We start from the raw sequence: 20,989 nt of genomic DNA on the forward strand, positions 1-20,989 counted from the left end.
CACTAAATGACAAGTACAGTAACCAACACTGTCACTGTACTTATTATATATGTGACTCACATGTTTCTATCTATCTAATCTATGTGTGATGCTCTATTCTTTCTGTTCTAAATTGTCGGGTACCGATGTATGCCGCTGATGAATTGCCGGCCGGCTTTTTTAAAGAGACGGGTGCATGAAAACACTATTATTTTTTTTTTAATAAATCCTTTATTTTAACACTAAATTACAAGTACAGTAACCAACACTGTCACTGTACTTATTATATATGTGACTGACATGTTTCTATCTATCTAATCTATGTGTGATGCTCTATTCTTTCTGTTCTAAATTGTCGGGTACCGGTGTATGCCGCTGCTGAATTGCCGGCTTTTCCTGTTTCACTGTGAGCACTGTTCCCATCGATTTGGGCAATCACTGTAATGCCACAACCACCATGGCTGTGACATTACAGTGAGTGGCAGACAATCCCTGCATGATTGGTGCTCTAAATAGCGCCAAACATGCAGGGAGGGGACCTGAGCATCCGCCCGAGCATCTCGAAAGTACTCGGCGAGCTCCGAGTATCTCGAGTACTGAGATGCTCGGGCGAGTACCGAGCAGTGGCGAGCATGCTCGCTCATCACTAATAATTACCTGTTTCCACATAAGTTACAGAAGACCCCTTGGAGTTTGTGTCCTTTCCTTCTGTGTCCTGTGTGGCGAGGATGAGTGAAGCTGAAGGACCGCCATCTTCCTGCTGTCCCCCCAGCTCTGCTCTCCCTGCCCTCCTCATCTGCAGGCCTGTTGTCATTATTGGCTGCAGATGCTGCAGCCTCTAACCTCTACTGAGCAGGGAGCCCCAGCCATCTTCTCCCCTGTGCTCTAACTCAGCCAGGGAAGGGGCGGAGCTTATTGTAGGGGAGACAGGTTCTGTGGCCCAATGGGATCTTCAGCAGCACTCCAGTGAGCTATTCAAGTCCCGAGGCCAGAATATGTGATATATATACAACTGAGCTCATGACCCTTTCCTAGTTAAGTGGGCCCCCCCTTCCTTCTGGGCCCCGATGCAGCTGCACCGGCTATATATCCGCCACGGGCTCCCAGGCACTTCCTCCCTGGCAGTTCCTGTCATGGCACACTCTGACTGAGTAATGCATGCGATGACGAGGGGGAATGTGCAGCTCGCAGCTTACACTGCGGGCTCCACAAAGATGGTCTCAATTTCCTCTCACGCAGTTAGAGGCAGGAGGAGCGGCCTCTAATGTAACAGATAGGAGTCGGTCACTGACCCTGTCTTTTATGGCCAGGGCTGTCATAAGTGAGGTGTGTAAAATTCTGCTTAGCTTCTTACACACCTCCCAAATAAAAATGGCAGCCCCCAGTGACCAATGTAAAAATTAATAAATAAAAACGAATAAAGTGGTATATTTCATTTTGTATTAAAAATAATTGATTACATAATCAATAATTATTAGTAAAAATTTAAAATCTGGGCACCTTCCCTTTAAATCCATTATGGTTTAAACAAGACGGCCTACTGAGCACATTGTTCTTCCGGAGATAAGACAGCAAGCAGATCTGAAACCTGACGGTGAGTATATTACACACTGTTCGGATTGGCAAGCTACAGGGCTTCATTTTATAATTAAAGTGCTTGTCCAGGTTTGAGATGAAAGTTTACAGTCACTCTAGGTTACTGCAGACTTCTGAATTCTCACAGCGCATGCTCCTCACACTCTTAGGATTCTCCCTTGCCGATGGCAAGAGTGGACAGTCATGTGAGGGCAAGCATGAGATTTGTATACTTCCGTCCACATTCTGACTAGACTTGTCCGGCCTCGCTCAATTCATTTTCATTGAGTGAGGCCACACATGTCTAGTTGCCACATGTATGCTAATCACATACTTGCAATTTCGTGACCTCCCACTCTCACTGCCAGCACCAGAGAATCCTAACCATGTGCAGTGCGCGGTGTGAGAATTCAAAAGTCTGCAGTCACATAGAATGACAGCAGACTCATCACAAACTTGGACAACCGCCATAATGCTCCCAACATAAATTAAAACATAGCAGTACAGAAATACACCATCATAACCACCAACAGTACAGAAATTCATCATCAGAACCATCAGCAGTACAGAAATACAGCCGTATAACCTCCATCAGTACAAAAACACAGCATCAAAACCCTCATCAGTACAGGAATATATCACAAGAACCACTATTAGTACAGGAATACATCACTAGAATCACCATCAGTACATGAACTCATTGTAACATACATGGCGGCGTACTTGCATGGTGGTCCATCTCCCACTGTGCAAGAGCGCGCACTTGATCTCCAGTCCAGAATGTCTCTCTGGCTTCCCTCCATGCTGTCTGTTTGTGTCTGTTTCTGCTGCTTAAGGGCGGCGCCCGATCACTTCCTGCTTTTTGTACCTGCTGTGGGTCACACCCCTTGTGCGTCCTCAGCCTATTGCTGTCTGTCACCTGGTATATAGCTCAGCTGCTCCCATCTATCCCTGCCTGAGCATAGTGTTTCATTCAGTGTGTGCTTGCACTCTGAAGGTGCCAGGTCCCGTTCTTTGTCTCCTGCTTTGCGGTATCAGTTCCCGTGTCTGAACTGAGTCCTGTCTATTTCTCCTGCTTTGCGGTATCAGTTCCCGTGTCTGAACTGAGTCATGTCTATGTCTCCTGCCTTGCGGTATCAGTTCCCGTGTCTGAACTGAGTCCTGTCTATGTCTCCTGCCTTGCGGTATCAGTTCCCGTGTCTGAACTGAGTCCTGTCTATGTCTCCTGCCTTGCGGTATCAGTTCCCGTGTCTGAACTGAGTCCTGTCTGTGTTCTCTTGTCTGCCTATCCTGGAGGCTGTATTTCCAGGCCTGTCTGAACTCGCTCCTAGCCTGTTCGTCCCGCCTTCTAGGGGCCGATTACCTAGACCTGTTCCTGTATCTTGTCTGTCCTGTCTGAACACGCTCCTTGCCTGTTCGTCCCGCCTCTCTGGGGGCCGTATTCCCAGACCCGCTCCTGTATCCCGCTGCAGTGTCGGTCTCCTCCGTACACTCAGTTCCAGTCTGAACTCTTTCCTATCCTTTACCTGTTTTGCCTCTATGTCCGTTCCCTTCCTTTTTCTGCAGAGTCTGAACTCGTACCTAACTCCTGCTTGTTGTCTCTGTACTCCCGTTTGTGAGTTTGTGGTCCACTCGCTACTTCACTGCAAGTATCCTGTGGGTATCTGGCTCTGCCTTTCTCTTCCTGTCTGTTCCGTGTGAACAGAGCCCTGTCCCCCCTGCTCTGCCTTGCTTACCGCTCCGGCGGTTCTAGCCTGCTCCTACTCCTTTGTTCACCGCTCCGGCGGTTCTAGCCTGCTCTGACTCCTTTGCTCACCGCTCCGGCGGTTCTAGCCTGCTCTGACTCCTTTGCTCACCGCTCCGGCGGTTCTAGCCTGCTCTGACTCCTTTGCTCACCGCTCCGGCGGTTCTAGCCTGCTCTGACTCCTTTGCTCGCTGCTCCGGCAGCCTTGCTCCGCTCGGACCCTTTTGCTCGCTGCTCCGGCAGTCTCGCTCCACTCTTATCCTTTTGCTCACTGCTCACAGTCTTGCTCCACTCTTGCTCACCGCTCCAGGCAGCCTCGTCCTGCTTTACTCTTGCTCACTGCTCCGGCAGTCTCGCTCAGCTCTGACCCTTTGTTCACCGCTCCTGGCGGCCTTGTCCTGTTCTACTCTTGCTCACCGCTCCAGGCGGCCTTGTCCTGCCCTGTTCTCGCTCACCTCTCTGGGCGGCCTCACTCTGCTGTGTTTGTCCGCCACATCTGTGGTTCTGTTCCTGAGTCCCAGTGTGTACTGGGTCCTATCCCGCCAGTGTCCCTACCTGCTAGTGCCTCCCTGTCTGCACTCTAGCTGTGCTTACCTGTACCCCTCTGCCTGTATTGTTCCTGAGTCCCAGTGTGTACTGGGTCCTATCCCGCCTGTGTTCCTACCTGCTAGTGCCTCCCTGTCTGCACTCTAGCTGTGCTTGCCTGTACCCCCCTGCCTGCATACCCGCCTGCCTGCATACCAGTCGTGCCTGCCTACACCCACCAGTCTGTGTGCCAGCCTACCAGTCTGTTCCTGTATTCCCCTGTGTGGGTCAACAGCCGTGTCCGGGGTCTGTCCTGGAGTAGCACCTGGTCCCTCTGCTCGGTTCCTCCTTGGTGCACTGGCGTCGTATGCCGTCGTGCGACCCTGGTCGGATCGGGTGAATACCTAGTTACGCCCCTCCAGGCATTCACTCTCTGGCACGGTCCAGTGGAATCACTACAATCACACGCACACGCCGCTCAGCCCGGGCGTGTGCATTACACTCATCACTAGCACCACCATCTGTACATTGTACATCAATTGTACTGTCAGGTCAGATTCATATACATTTGTATTGCATAAATCTACAACTTCCAGTACGTCCTTAACAATGGTGAGGAGATACTGGATGTTGTTGCTGCCAGTCATCATCAGGCTGCCATAGTACTGATGAGAATTAATCATATCACAAAAAAATATTTACATCTAGGTACCTTATAGATGATGTTGTCTCTGATTGGAGTCGTTCTCTTTTTTTTCTTCATCTTGATGAACTTTTCACAACCACAGCTCGTCTCTGCAGACTTCCATCTTCTCTGGTCTTGTGCAGCACATCCCGACATAGTGCCCTTAAAAATAGCAGTGTCATTATAATGCTCCTGAATAAAAATAACTGCCCTATGCTATGCCCCTAAATAAATAATTGTCCCTCACTATATTCCCTGCACAAAATATGACCCAAACACTGTCCCTCTTATGGTACATACCCTCCACACTTCCCCGTCCTTTCCATACTGGGTCCCCTCTTCACACTATCCTCTCACACTGGGTCCCCCTATAGGGCCCGGTCTCTATACTGTGCTCCCTCATCATACCCCCCTTCTTGACATACTGTACCCCAATGATACCCCCCCCACACTACTCAGTCTCTAGTCTCTGCCCACTCACACTTTTCTCCTCCATACTGTTTCCTGACACTAATCTCCTCAATAGTCTCCTCATACATTTACCCCTCCCTCCTCATACTGCCTCCTCTTCCATTCCCCCCTCACCATACTGTGTCTGCACCCATGCCCCCCTCATACTGTTTGTTCATACATGCCCCCCATCTTCCACCTTGATCCTCATGCTGTGTCCTCAAATTTCTCCTGCTCCCTCCCCACATTATGTCTGCACCCATCCCTTCCTCATTCCCCTGTGTCTTTAAATTTTAATTCTCCACCCTATATTATGTCTGCACCCATTCCTTTCTCTTTCCCCATACTTTGGCCTCAAATCTTACTCCCCCATATTGTATCTGCACCCATACCTTCCTCTTTCCCCATACTGTGGCTTCAAATCTTCCTCCCCCATATTGTATGTGCACCCATCCCTTCCTCTTTCCCCACACTGTGGCCTCAAATCTTACTCCCTCTTCATATTGTGGTTGCACGCACCCATTCCTTCCTCTTTCCCCATACCTTGGCCTCAAATATTCCTCCCCCCTCCCCTCCATATTGTGGTTGCATGCACACATTCTTTCCTCTCTCCCCATACTGTGGTCTCAAATCTAACCAAGAAACCCCCTCCCCCTGTTACATTAGATCTTCGGTGTCTTCAGCTCCACTGGAGCACTTACCACCAATGTGCACCTCGGTCTGCTGCACTTGCGAGTGACGTCAGCAATGTGATCACATGACCTGAGCACGCTGCTGACGTTGCCCTGACCCGGCGGTCAGAGCTTCAATTGATGACTGTGAGCCGACGTGCTGCACCATCTCTGAGCCGGCTGTCAAACTGAGAGAACTCAGAGAACAGCAGACTCCCAATCCAGGGGGCAGCAAAATGCAGCCACCTCAGACACCTCCCTGCTGCCCCCCCCCCCCAGATGCTCTGCCCGCCCCCCCTAGATATGCCTCTGCCAACAGCCATTTAGTATGTATGGCCGGCTTAAGATTTCTGGCCTATGGAATGCCACAGCTTGTCATGAACTAGACAAAGTGTGGCGGCATGTCCCCGTTTAGTCCCAGCTTAGTCCATTTTTGCAGAGCTATGTGAGACTGGCATGAAAATGTCAAAAGTTGCAAAATGTTTTCCAAAGCGAATTCTGGCGTAATCGCGTTAAAGAATAAGGGCCATAGAGTAAAATGTTTTACACCTAAAAAAATAGAATTGAAAAAAATATTACTGTAATAAGCATGAAAAATACAGCTTTATGTTTCATGAAAAAAGCAATGCAAAAATAATTTTGGTAGCCCAATGAATATACAAACCACCACATGAGCAAAGTTGCTAAAAATATCTGATCATTTAGGTTCAAAACACTTTCTTCATTATAAGGTTAATAAAACAGGACTTTCGCTCAGAGTGCTCATCTAGTAGCAATGCCTCTCTTTTTCTCACTCTCTCAAATCAAAGGCAAAGAAAGGTAGAGTACAGGATGACTCCACAGACTGTTTTATTATAGCTTCATATAAGTTGTATGTTCTACGGAGGAGCCGTAATACACCCATGTACTTGAACCTTTATAATTTCCAAATATATAAGTCTGAGCTATACTTTCATTATGGAGTGGGATTTGGACAATCTCATTGATTTGATTTTTGAAATTAATATTTAGAATTGTCTTATTCAAATATTGAACAAAGAACCTCTTTTATTTAAATGAAAATGCGATCTAAATGATACAAGGCTGGTCGCCTTTTTTATCCTGAAAATGAACGCTGGGTAATAGAGTAAGATGCAGAAAATACTTCTAACAGCAGTAACTCCATTCAGGTCTAAGTACTTTGTTTACTTTCTGCCATTGTGTATCTGAAGCACAATGTGAATTAATTAGGAGCAGGAATGCCAGGGTAATTCATGGAGCCGCTCTAATAATCTACTTTTCTGAAACTGGATGTTATTCTGAATGAGTTATTAATTATCCAAAACTGCTACTCAAGATAAATTGAATATTTTACCATAAAAGATTCCATTTTTGAGCCATTCAGATGCCAGAGATATGCACTGAATAGGAATCCACTTTAATAAGAAGATTTTTGCCCACACCCAAGGTTTTTCTATGGTCTGGACATAACACAAAAGACAATTCTCAATGGCTATTAAAATGTCTGTTAGGCTAGCAGGACTTTCAGTACCAATGTAGAACTTCTAAGGCTTATGCATAGGTCTATAACAAGGGCAAGTGGTAGGCAGGGTAGGGAACCGCCGAGGGCACTACTTCCTGCCTCCCCAAGGGGGATACACATTGGGTAAAAAAATTACATTGCTGAATACCTGCGGCCACCTTCCCTGGCCACAGGCATTCGACCCACTGACAGCCAGTGTTAGAATCTATGTTGTTTTTCTATTGGCCATCTTATTGTTGTTTGCTGGCTTCTAGTCTTTTCCTCTGGTGCTGGGTTTCTTGGTCACGTGATCTCTGCACTCTTTATTTCCCAGCACCTGGCCCCCAATCCCTGCTGGACATCAGTGTTGTTTCGCTCGTGCTCTGGCTAAGTAGCCTGGTTTAGTTCTTCTTGCTTTGGACTATTGTTATCCTGGGACTTCTTGTTCCACCAGTTTTGTTTCCTTCAATTTTCATTTCTGCAACTAACTTTTCTGTTAGGAGGTCTCCTGCTTTTGCTCCCAGTCCTTAGATCTTTTAGGGACTCCTTTCCCTTTCCTACAGGTCTTCGTTTGAGTTCAGTGCAGGAGTTTCAGTGGGGCTAGTCATAAGGAATAGGGCACCCACCCCAGCGTAGGGTTAAGCTGAGTCTCAGTGCAGGGACAGCTTTTCCCTCCTATTCCTTAGTTCTAAGTTGCAGTACATAACAGTATGTCCAGCCGTGTTTTTTTTTTTCTTCTCCTCTCCTCTTGCTGGATTTTCTTCAGTATGTGTACCATCCAGGAGCTTGCTCAATGCTTGAAAGGGCTGACTCTGGAGGTTGCCAATCTTCAGCAGTACGTGAGTAAATACCCTGCAGAACGCTATGAAGAACCTAAGGTAGGATTACCTGAGTGTTTCTCGGGGAAACGACAGGATTTTTTTTCATTTAAAAATGCTTGTTTGTTGTATTTTCGGCTCAGACCTAGATCTTCTGGTAGTGAACTACAGCGTGTAAGAATTATTATGTCTCTATTGAGTAAGGAACCTCAAATCTGGGCATTTTCCTTGTCTCCTGATGATCATTGTCTGAGGTCTGTGGAGGCATTTTTTGATGCCATGGGTTTGCTATATGATGATCCTGATCGGGTTACATCAGCTGAGGCAGAGCTCAGACGTCTCAAACAGGGTTCTCTTGATGTTGAGAGTTATTGCATCCTGTTCAGATGATGGTCTGCAAAGGTCAGGTGGAATGACCCTGCACTCAAGTTTCAGTTTCTGGCAGGCTTGAGTGAAAGGGTTAATGATTTGCTCATTGCATTCCCTGCACCTGATACTCTGCAAGTTGCCATACAGTTAGCTATCCGTGTGGATAGAAGGTTGAGGGGTAGACAGAATGAGGAGAAGTTTCCTGTATTGTTGGATTCTGTTTCTCACGATATTCCTGCCGACACTGGGGAACCTATGCAGGTCGGGGCAATGTCACCCCGTTCCAGGGAGAGGGACAGGAAGTTCTCTGAGGGACTTTGCTTGTATTGCGGTAAGGCTGATCATTTTTTAAAGCAATGTGAGGTTCGCTTAAGGAAAGAAAAAAAAATGGTCAGTAGAAATAACACTCCCGTTCGCATTGCGTTTTTACATTCTGCTGTTTTTTTTTTTCCTGGTAATACCACCTGTCAGGGTCGTTTGATTGAGTTTAAGGTTATGGTGGATTGTGGTTCTGCACTTAATTTGATTGATCAACAATTTCTTGAAAAGTGTAAGTTTGATTCTGAACCTTTGTCGTCTCCTTTTCCTGTGGTGGCGATTGATAATACTCCCCTGGAGCATGGGAGCATTCTTCGAAATGTCACTGGGTTTCCGCTTACTATAAATATGGAACATCAGGAGCAGATTGACTTATTTGTACTTGCTAAGTTGCCTTCCCCGGTCGTCCTGGGGTTGCCCTGGTTAAAAGTGCATAATCCTTTGCTGGACTGGTCGTCTGGTTCCATAAGATCCTGGGGTCAGGGGTGTTATGGTAAGTGTTGTAATGTTCACATTGCGGCTGTTGTGAAGGGGGAGTTACCTGAACCCATTCAGGATTTTTGGAGGGTTTTTTCAGAGGTGGAGTCGAAAGCTTTACCACCTCATAGAGATTACGATTGCGCTATTGACTTCGTCCCTGATGCTAAGCTCCCTAAGAGCTGGTTGTTTAATCTGACAATTCCCGAGAGGGAGGCTTTGAAGGAGTACCTTCAGACTAGTTTAGCTGCAGGTCACATAAGACCCTCTAAGACTCCTGTGGCGGTTGGGTTCTTTTTTTGTCAAAAAGAAGGATGGGGGTCTTAGGCCATGTCTGGATTTTCTGGAGATTAATAAGATCACTGTGCACAATCCTTACCCGTTACCACTTATTCCGGATTTGTTTAACCAACTGACCGGAGCTAAATGGTTTTCTAAGATTGACCTTCGTGGGGCATATAATTTGCTGCGGGTGAAGAACAGAGATGAATGGAAGACAGCTTTTAACACCACGGAAGGACATTTTGAGTGTTTGGTGATGCCTTTTGGGCTTACTAATGCCCCTGCATTTTTTCAAAATTTCATCAATGACATTCTGAGACCCTTGATAGGTAGGATTGTTATTGTTTATCTGGATGACATTTTGATTTATTCATCGGATCTTGAGTCTCATTGGCAGAGAGTCCGGGAAGTTCTTCAGATACTGAGAGATAACACACTCTTTGTTAAATTGGAGAAGTGTCAGTTTGCTGTCCAGAAAATTAGCTTTTTGGGTTACTTTGTCTCTTGTGATGGTTTTGAGATGGACCCGGTGAAAGTTCAGGCTGTGCTGGAGTGGCCGAGGCCTGAGGGTTTGAAGTATGTACAGAGGTTTTTGGGGTTTGCCAATTATTACAGGAAATTCATAAAGAATTTCCCTGTCATCGCTAAACCCATTACTGATCTCACCAAGAAGGGTGCTAATTAGTGTTGAGCCACCCCTGTAGTGTTCGAGTTCGGTTCGGTTCGTCGAACACCCGTGTGTTCGCCGAACTGTTCGTCGAACTGTTCATCGAACACCTTCGAACACCGTTAAAACCAATGGCAGGCAAACAAAAACACATAGAAACACATAGAAAACACCTTCAAAGATGTCCAAAAGCTGACAAACTGCTCAGAAGACATAACTAACACATGGAAAAGTGACAAGTACATATAGTCATGCGAAAATAAAAGAGGTGGAGGAGTAAAAGGAGGGGGAGACACAGATATAGGCATGTCATGTCCTTCTAAAATCCAAAAAGTGAGAAGCCGACACGGCCAGTCCGCTCCTGCCCGTGCCACCTCCGTGTCGCCGGGTTTGTGCCAGAGCCGCGGTGAACCCTGACGGCCAGCCCCCCTCTCCCAATACTGGTGCCTGTCCGCTGGTGGGTCGAGCGAGCCCCCCTGTGGTGGAGGCAGCTCTAAGCTTTTTAATTTAAATTGTCTCTCTAATTTGAATGAATACACTTTAAATCCATTTACAAGGATCTATTGGAGGGCAAGTCTCATGCCAGCAGCCGTGGTAATTCCAGCTCCAGTAGCGTCCACTAAAGCTGCTGCAGTTAAAAAGCTTTTATAAGGATCGAGCTCGGCTGTCCACCGCAAGGCATCCTACTGCCAGTCCCAGCCCCTATGCCTTGGGGTGCCTCCTGATGCTCTTCACTAAGTATCCCATGGTCCCGAAGCATTTCCTTTGAAAAAATTAAGTGTCTAAACTACAGGTGGTGCAGCTTGCTTAACAGCCGGGATAATCCGCTCACTAGCAGACACTGCTACTAGGCACAAAGTATTTCCTGGGCTAGATGCAGTTAAAAATTTGTAATTAGATACTCTCGTTGGATGCTGAGAAAGCATTCCATAGAGTCTCCTGGCACGCCATATATGATTCTCTTAAAAAGCTTGGGGTAGGGGTCTAGGGGACCCTTTTATAGCCAAAATCACGGCCCTGTATCGCAATACGTCACCTAGGCTGAAGATAAATGGAACTGTAGCACCCTGAGGGCTCGGTTGCTACAGACGTATTGCACCTCACCCAGAGGTGTGATATCTCACTCTCAGGTAAGGATGGAGTGTGGATCAGGACCCGACACCTGCATGCATTACACCACATTGCCGTGGGGCAGGGCGACCAATATGCCCCTGAGATGGGCACGACAGTCCCTGTCCCTGGCTGGAGTGGGGGGAGGGAACACTGAGGAAGGGGAACCCTGTAGTGCAGGAGCAGGAAGGAAGCAGTTCCTGGGTGCATTGAGAAGGGAGTATAAAAGGTGGGCACCATCTTAGTTCAGTGCAGAGAAGTCTGAGCAGAAGTGGCAGGGAGCAGGGGCTCTGCATGAGCTCTGCTCCGGAGGCGGGCCTAGTAACAGAGGCCCAGGCCTGGAAGAGGGAGAAGGAAGGAAGAGGAGCGGAGAAGGCTCCAGGAACGAGGAATGAAGGGATCCCAGGGGTGCGGACGGGCGAGTAGCCACCGCACGCCCGAATCCACCTGCGTGGAGGGGTCAGGCCAAAGGGGGAGACCGGTCCCCGAACTAGTGGAGGCAGGAAACGACCCTCAGCTAGAAACCGGAGGCTCTGACATTTTATGTGGCGCAGCCCCTCGCTACACCCGCTAGGAAGGCACCACATAGGGTCAGGGAAACTGGCGCCAAGTTTACCAAGAGGAGGCCCGAGGCAGCCGGACAGAAGTGTTGGTAAGAAAGGCCAGACAAAGGACACACAAAGGGGGTCCTGTGAAGTGCTCCAAAGTTATCTGGGAGTTGTCTGAGCCCCTCACCTGGTGAGCACAGTACGACGTGGGCAGCCGTTACCTGCAGACGTGGTCTGGATAATAAGAACTGTGAGTAAAGGCCCTGAACTGCATCACTGACTCCGTGTCGTTACTGCTGCTGCCCTGCACCATCACCCCCATCCTCCGCATACACTGCCCTGAGGCTATACTCCTCCCGTGGGGAGTTATGCTACACTCTGCTGCACCCACAACACCAGCCTCAGTGGTCTGCCCTGTAGCGGCGGTTCACTCTGACAGCAATCCACGGGTGGCGTAGTCGGACATTTAAACATGAAAACCACATAAATAGTTCCGCCACTGGTTTGACCGCCCTGAGCCACGGAACTGGGTCGCCGCCACGAAGACTACAACCACCAGCATCCACCAAAAAGGGTCCGGCTCCGGGTGTCCCAAGGCCCAAGGGGTGCGTCAGAACATTTTCATCACCTTTCACAATCACCAATGGGACAAGGCAGTGATGTCCTCTGTCCCCTCTCTTATACATCCTAGTGACGGAGCACCTGCTCTCATCAATTCGCCATAACCCCAATATTAGGTGGATTGAGGTGGGAGGCACCGAGTACAAGTGCTCTCTATTTGCTGATGATGTCCTAGTATATATCACTCAATCACATATATCCATCCATGCTGTTATGGCTGAAATAGATCACTTTGTTACATGGTAAAATTTTAAAATCAATGCAGCGAAGTCTGAGGCCCTCGATGTCTCCCTCCCCAAATCCATATAGGATTCCATCCAGTCCAACTTTCCCTTTGCCTGGCCCTCACAGGGTATCAAATACTTAGGAATTCCTATTCATAGAGACCTCTCCCATCTATGTTATCTTAATTTTGGACCCTTTATTGAACAACTCCATACAGACCACGGTTGGCAAGTTAGAACTGTAAGATTCACTACGTGAACCACTGGTGTTTTGTGGAAAAGCACATGTACACTGCGTTCCAAATTATTATACAAAAAGTGTTTAGGAGTGATAAGGGAAGAATTTGTTTGTTTGTCAGTTAAACTCATTGATGGTGATGTGTGTCAGGGCTCTTTATATCACTGTAAGCAATTGCAGACACCTGTGCTAATTAGTTTGGCAGGTGTGTCCAATGAAAGGCAAGACTACTTAAGAAGGCTCTCTCACATTATTAAGCAGCCTACCTTTTCTGCCAAAATGGGAAAGAAAAAGGATGTGTCGGCTGCTGAGAAGCAACAAATTGTGGAGTGTTTAGGTCAAGGCATGACTACAATCAACATTGTGCGATGATCAGGATGAAGTGTCTTGGCAATCAAGAAGTATGTAGCTGATTCACAGTACACACGTGTGCGTGCTGATAAGGGCAAATTGAGGACTCTTTCCTACAGGCAATTACGTCAGGTTGAAAGAGCAGCGGCAAAAAAGCCTTGTCATAGCAGCAGACAAGTTTTTGAAGCTGCTTGTGCCTCCAACGTCCCCCGAACAACAAGATGCAGGGTCCTTCAGAGGTTTGCAGCTGTGCATGCGCCATCCTGTCGACCTCCTCTATCCACTTCACACAAGCAGAAACGGCTCCAGTGGGCCAAACATTACATGAAGACTGATTTCAAAACTGTTTTGTTCACGGATGAGTGCCGTGCAGCGCTCGATGGTCCAGATGGATGGAGTGGAGGATGGCTGGTTGATGGACACCCCACGCAAACACGGCTACAGCGCCAACAAGGAGGAGGTGGAGTAATGTTTTGGGCTGGAATCATGGGGAGAGAGATTGTCGGCCCCTTTAGGATCCCTGAAGGCGCTAAAGATGAACTCCATAATGTATGTGGATTTTCTCAAACAGCACTTCCTGCCATGGTTCAAGAAGAAGAACCGTGTATTTCACAGCAAGATCATTTTTCTGCATGATAATGCACCATCTCATGCTGCACATAAAACATCTGCATCTCTGGCTGATATGGGCATAAAAGGGGACAAACTTATGGTGTGACCCCCATGCTCCCCTGACCTCTACCCCATTCAGAACCTTTGGAGCATCATTAAAAGGAGTGTCTATGATGGCGGGAGGCAGTTCACATCTAAGCAACAGCTCTGGGAGGGTATTCTGTCCTCATGCAAAACAATTGAAGCAGAAACCATCCAAAACCTGACAAATTCAATGGACGAGAGAGTTCAGAAGCTCCTTTCGAACAAGGGGTCCTATGTGAAAATGTAACATCACCTAGAATAAAGTTTTGAGTTGAAAACTGTTTGATTTCAGTTTCTAACAACCTGCTAATGCTTATAATTTCAAAAATGACCATTTTTTTGGTCTTTATTAAAATGAAAAGGTTGATCGAAAAGTTTGGGGGATCTAAGAGTGTGGCAACCCAGTAGTCATGATTACTTCGAATTCTGACAATATGAGGGTCATGCTGCAGGTAGTGCAGCAAGAAGGCACTTATGTGCCTTGCGCATCTCGGAGCCCCAAAATTATTTTCCGGGCTAGATGCAGCTAAAAATTATTTTTAATTTTAAATCTGGTGAAGCTTTAGTATAGATGGCCTAATAGGATCAGTGCTGCACACTGCTACAAAGCCCAAATTATTTTCCAGTCAAGATACAGATAAACATGATTAGTAATTTGAAAGCTTAAAACGGTTGGTAGGGTGATTTTAACCAATCATCAAGCTTTTACTCTCCCCAGGATGACACAGGGGTAGAAAAGTCGTTTCGGATCCATGATTTGTTCATCTTTATGAACGTGAGTCTGTCTACATTATCAGTGGAGAGCCGCGTGCGCTTATCTGTCAGCACACCACCAGCAGCGCTGAACACACGTTCAGACAGAACGCTGGCTGCGGGGCATGACAAGATCTCCAAGGCGTAAGTGGCTAGCTCCGGCCATTTATCCAGATTGGAAGCCCAAAAAGAGCAAGGGTCCAGTGACACAGTCGTGGCTTCAATGTTTACTTGGAGATACTCCTGTACCATCGTCTCTAGGCGTTGACTATGTGTCAGACTTCTTGTCTCCTGTGGCCTTGCAAAGGATGGGCTAAAAAAGTGGTGAAATGATTCCGCAAAATTGATGTTACCAGCAGATACTGTGGTTCTGTTACGGTTTGAGTGCTGAACACTTGACGGTCCCACGGTTGGCAAGTTGGAACTGTGAGATTCACTACGTGCACCACTGGTATTTTGTGGAAAAGGACATGTAAGATTCTGCAACAGTCTCTGCTGATACTCCTGCATGCGTGCATCCCTTTCTATGGCAGGAATAATTTCTGCAAATTTACTTTTGTACCGGGGATCTAACAGTGTGGCAACCCAGTAGTCAGGATTATTTCTAATTCTCACAATTCGAGGGTCATGTTGCAGGTAGTGCAGCAAGAAGGCACTCATGTGTGTTGCGCATCCAGGAGAACCAAGTCCCTGTTGTGTTGGTGGCGAGGTAACAATCATGCTTCCTTCCTCTGTCCTCTCCCCCCAACCTCGCACAACAGAAATGTGATCAAGGTCTCCCTCATCTGATGAGTCTTCCATCAGTTCGTCCTCCACTTCTTCCTGGGCTCCTGCACCTTCCTCACTAGTTTGGCTGCTACCATGCGCCCTGGTAAAACCATCTCCCCCACCCTCACATGCCTGCCGCCTTGGTGCTGCCGACCGTCTGGACCTTGCAGATGTTAGCCCTTCCGCATACAACTCCTCCTCCTCTACTTCCTCCACCTCCTCTTGTGCCACCACCTGACTCCGAATTCTGTTTAACATGTGCTCCAGCATGTAAATCACCGGAATAGTCATGCTGATAATGGCATCGTCAGCACTAAACATCTTCGTCGCCATTTCAAAACTGTGCAGAAGGGTGCATAGGTCCCTGATCTGAGACCACTCCTCCAGCGTGATTTGCCCCACCTCTGAATCTCGTTGGCCCAGGCTATACGTCAGAACGCATTGCACCAGGGCTTGTCGGTGCTGCCACAGTCGCTGCAACATGTGCAGAGTTGAATTCCACCGGGTAGGCACATCGCATTTTAGCCGGTGAAGTGGCAGGCCCAACGACTTCTGTAGAGATGTAAGTCGCTGAGCTGCGGGATGCGAACGGCGGAAGTGAGCACACAGCGACCGTGCCCTCTGCAAAAGGCCATCTAGTCTGGGATAGTGGGCTAAAAATTGCTGGACAACCAGGTTCAACACGTGAGCCATACAAGGCACGTGTGTGACATTGCCCCGGCGAAGGGCCGCACCCAGGTTTGCAGCATTGTCGCACACGGCCTTCCCTGGTTTCAGGTCCAGTGGAGACAACCATTCATGAAATTGGTTCTCCAGAGCTGACCACAACTCCTCAGCTGTGTGACTCACATTTCCCAGACATTTCAATGTAAAAACCGCCTGATGACGTTGAGCCCTACTGCCAGCATAGTAAGGAGGTGTGCAGGATCCCTTCTGCGCAGTTAGAAAGCTTGTGGCATGACCAGACAGGCTTTGGGTGCAGGTGGAAGACCGAGAGGAGGTTGAGGAGGCAGAAGCAGTGGAGGAACTTTGACATAAAGAGGATTGACGCACAACTCGTGGGGACGGCAAGACTTGGACAGCAGCCCCTTGTCCTGCTGTCACCATAGTTACCCAGTGCCCAGTCAGCGACATGTAACGCCCCTGTCCATGCCTACTCGTCCAAGTGTCTGTGGTGAAATGCACCCTGTCACACACAGAGTTTCTCAAAGAAGCGGTGATGTTGTGTGCGACATGCTGGTGGAGCGCAGGCACACCTTTCTTTGAGAAGTAGTGCCGACTGGGCATCTGGTACTGGGGCACTGCGACGGACATAAGGTCTCGAAAATCCTCTGTGTCCACCAGGCGGAAAGGCAGCATTTCTGTAGCCAAGAGCTTGCAGATGGTGAAATTCAACCTCTTAGCTTTCTCATGGCTAGGAGGAAATGGTCTTTTACTTGTCCACATCTGAGGGACCGAGGGCTGGCTATTGTGCTTAGACGGGGTTGATAAGGGTGTCCCCGGCAAACTGCCGGTCTGTGAGGAAGATGCAGGCGGACATGTTAGGTTGCCTTGATCCAAAGGTGGTGCTATCGATGTCGGACAGCGCTCAACACCAGCTGGTGTTACCACCTCCAAAGAAAATGATGACCTGCCAATCACGCTGGCTGTTGCGGGTAAAGAGGTGGCAGGTCTGCGCCCCAAAACAGGTATGACTGCTGTCCCCCCAGTCACAGAGGATGAAGAGGCCGCGGATGCACAAGATATGGCAGACGGTGATTGGCCCGGCCGGCTAGGCCGCATTGTAGCACACTGAGCTTCCCACTGCAACTTATGCTTCATGTCCATGTGCCGGTTCATGCATGAAGTACTCAAACTATGTATTTTTTGGCCTCTACTTAGCTTTTGCTGACAAATGTTACAGATAACACGAGTTGGGTCATCTTTATCGATATGAAAAAATGCCCAGGCTATGCAAGGCTTAGCACCCATGCGACCTGAAGAGCCACCACGACTTGTGGTGAGAGGCAGAGTTGTGTTTGAGGATGCAGTTGTTGACGTGCTTCCATTACTACGTCTCTGTCCAGGAAGGCGCAACCTGACCTCGTCGTCACTAGCATCTTCCTCCACCTCCTCTGCTGACCTCATCTTTTGGCTGACTGTGGGTTGACAGTAAGTGGGATCTCCGACCTCATCATCATCACCCTGTGCGTTATCACACCCGTCGTCCTCAGAGCCAACCTGTTCCTGCCCTGACAAAAAACTAAAGTTGTCGCTCCAATCAGGTATTTGAGTCTTATCATCGTCTTCCTCATTGTCTCCACCAACAGGAGTTACAGTTTGGGAATGAGGGTCTACATTATGGTCAGAACCTTCTGCGTCTGGTCCTGGATCCGACTCATAAAGATTCTGGGCATCAGTGCAGATCATTTCCTCGTCTGGATTCACAGAAGCGCTGAAGTCGACCTCTGATTCCCAGGCTATAGTATGAGTAAACAGCTCTGCAGACTCAACCATCTGTTCTACCTCATACTCAGACGGGCAGCTGGAGATTTTGGAGCTGTGAGGAAGCAAGTGCGATTTGGGTGACACCTTTGAGGACTGGAGTATTTGTGATTTTGAAGTTGATGTGGAGGAGAGCCCACTTAAAGGAGCACTTGATATCCGTTGAAGCACCTGCTGTTTTTGTGCCTCATCTGGAATTTGTAGCGATTGGCGTGGCCGTAAGAAAGGGATCTTATCACATTGTCCGCTAAAAGAAGTAGACATTTTAGTTTGGCTGGAAGATGGTCTTTCTTCTGCAGATGTTACTGTTGCTTTAACACCTACCCCACGGACACAACCTTTTTTCCCCTTCCCAACACGCCTATTCCCCTTTCCACCAGCAGCAGGCCTTTTTCCACTCATTTTGGTGGTTAACTAATTCACAACTCTGGAGTTGTTTGCACAAAAAAACAATGGATGGTAACCGAGCAGAGCTGAGTGGCCAAACTGTGGTATTAGGCCAAAACTATTGGCTGGGTTAGATGCAGAAAAAAATTATTTTGAATTTGCAACCTGATGGAGGTCAGTATAGATGGACTAATAGACCAAGTCCCACACACCGCTAGAAGCCCAACTATTTTTTCAGAGCTAGATGCAGAAAAAAATTATATTCAATTTGCAACCTGCTGGAGGTCAGTATAGAAGGACTAATAGAACAAGTCCCACACACTGCTAGAAGCCCAAATATTTTTTCAGAGCTAAATGAAGAAAAAAAATATTTTTAATTTGCAACCTGATGGAGGTCAGTATAGATGGACTAATAGACCAAGTCCCACACACTGCTAGAAGCCCAAATATTTTTTCAGAGCTAGATGCAGAAAAAAATTATTTTTAATTTGCAACCTGATGGAGGTCAGTATAGATGGACTAATAGACCAAGTCCCACACACTGCTAGAAGCCCAAATATTTTTTCAGAGCTAGATGCAGAAAAAAATTATTTTTAATTTGCAACCTGATGGAGGTCAGTATAGATGGACTAATAGACCAAGTCCCACACACTGCTAGAAGCCCAAATATTTTTTCAGAGCTAGATGCAGAAAAAAATTATTTTTAATTTGCAACCTGATGGAGGTCAGTATAGATGGACTAATAGACCAAGTCCCACACACTGCTAGAAGCCCAAATATTTTTTCAGAGCTAGATGCAGAAAAAAATTATTTTTAATTTGCAACCTGATGGAGGTCAGTATAGATGGACTAATAGACCAAGTCCCACACACCGCTAGAAGCCCAACTATTTTTTCAGAGCTAGATGCAGAAAAAAATTATATTCAATTTGCAACCTGCTGGAGGTCAGTAAAGAAGGACTAATAGAACAAGTCCCACACACTGCTAGAAGCCCAAATATTTTTTCAGAGCTAAATGAAGAAAAAAATTATTTTTAATTTGCAACCTGATGGAGGTCAGTATAGATGGACTAATAGACCAAGTCCCACACACTGCTAGAAGCCCAAATATTTTTTCAGAGCTAGATGCAGAAAAAAAATATTTTTAATTTGCAACCTGATGGAGGTCAGTATAGATGGACTAATAGACCAAGTCCCACACACTGCTAGAAGCCCAAATATTTTTTCAGAGCTAGATGCAGAAAAAAATTATTTTTAATTTGCAACCTGATGGAGGTCAGTATAGATGGACTAATAGACCAAGTCCCACACACTGCTAGAAGCCCAAATATTTTTTCAGAGCTAGATGCAGAAAAAAATTATTTTTAATTTGCAACCTGATGGAGGTCAGTATAGATGGACTAATAGACCAAGTCCCACACACCGCTAGAAGCCCAAATATTTTTTCAGAGCTAGATGCAGAAAAAAATTATTTTTAATTTGCAACCTGATGGAGGTCAGTATAGATGGACTAATAGACCAAGTCCCACACACTGCTAGAAGCCCAAATATTTTTTCAGAGCTAGATGCAGAAAAAAATTATTTTTAATTTGCAACCTGATGGAGGTCAGTATAGATGGACTAATAGACCAAGTCCCACACACTGCTAGAAGCCCAAATATTTTTTCAGAGCTAGATGCAGAAAAAAATTATTTTTAATTTGCAACCTGATGGAGGTCAGTATAGATGGACTAATAGACCAAGTCCCACACACTGCTAGAAGCCCAAATATTTTTTCAGAGCTAGATGCAGAAAAAAATTATTTTTAATTTGCAACCTGATGGAGGTCAGTATAGATGGACTAATAGACCAAGTCCCACACACCGCTAGAAGCCCAACTATTTTTTCAGAGCTAGATGCAGAAAAAAATTATATTCAATTTGCAACCTGCTGGAGGTCAGTATAGAAGGACTAATAGAACAAGTCCCACACACTGCTAGAAGCCCAAATATTTTTTCAGAGCTAAATGAAGAAAAAAATTATTTTTAATTTGCAACCTGATGGAGGTCAGTATAGATGGACTAATAGACCAAGTCCCACACACTGCTAGAAGCCCAAATATTTTTTCAGAGCTAGATGCAGAAAAAAAATATTTTTAATTTGCAACCTGATGGAGGTCAGTATAGATGGACTAATAGACCAAGTCCCACACACTGCTAGAAGCCCAAATATTTTTTCAGAGCTAGATGCAGAAAAAAATTATTTTTAATTTGCAACCTGATGGAGGTCAGTATAGATGGACTAATAGACCAAGTCCCACACACCGCTAGAAGCCCAAATATTTTTTCAGAGCTAGATGCAGAAAAAAATTATTTTTAATTTGCAACCTGATGGAGGTCAGTATAGATGGACTAATAGACCAAGTCCCACACACTGCTAGAAGCCCAAATATTTTTTCAGAGCTAGATGCAGAAAAAAATTATTTTTAATTTGCAACCTGATGGAGGTCAGTATAGATGGACTAATAGACCAAGTCCCACACACCGCTAGAAGCCCAAATATTTTTTCAGAGCTAGATGCAGAAAAAAATTATATTCAGTTTGCAACCTGATGGAGGTCAGTATAGATGGACTAATAGACCAAGTCCCACACACTGCTAGAAGCCCAAATATTTTTTCAGAGCTAGATGCAGAAAAAAATTATTTTTAATTTGCAACCTGATGGAGGTCAGTATAGATGGACTAATAGACCAAGTCCCACACACCGCTAG

Source organism: Phyllobates terribilis, unplaced genomic scaffold, assembly GCF_046119375.1.
Source record: "Phyllobates terribilis strain yellow unplaced genomic scaffold, ASM4611937v1 Scaffold_1__5_contigs__length_1240528914, whole genome shotgun sequence".
NCBI lineage: Eukaryota > Metazoa > Chordata > Amphibia > Anura > Dendrobatidae > Phyllobates > Phyllobates terribilis.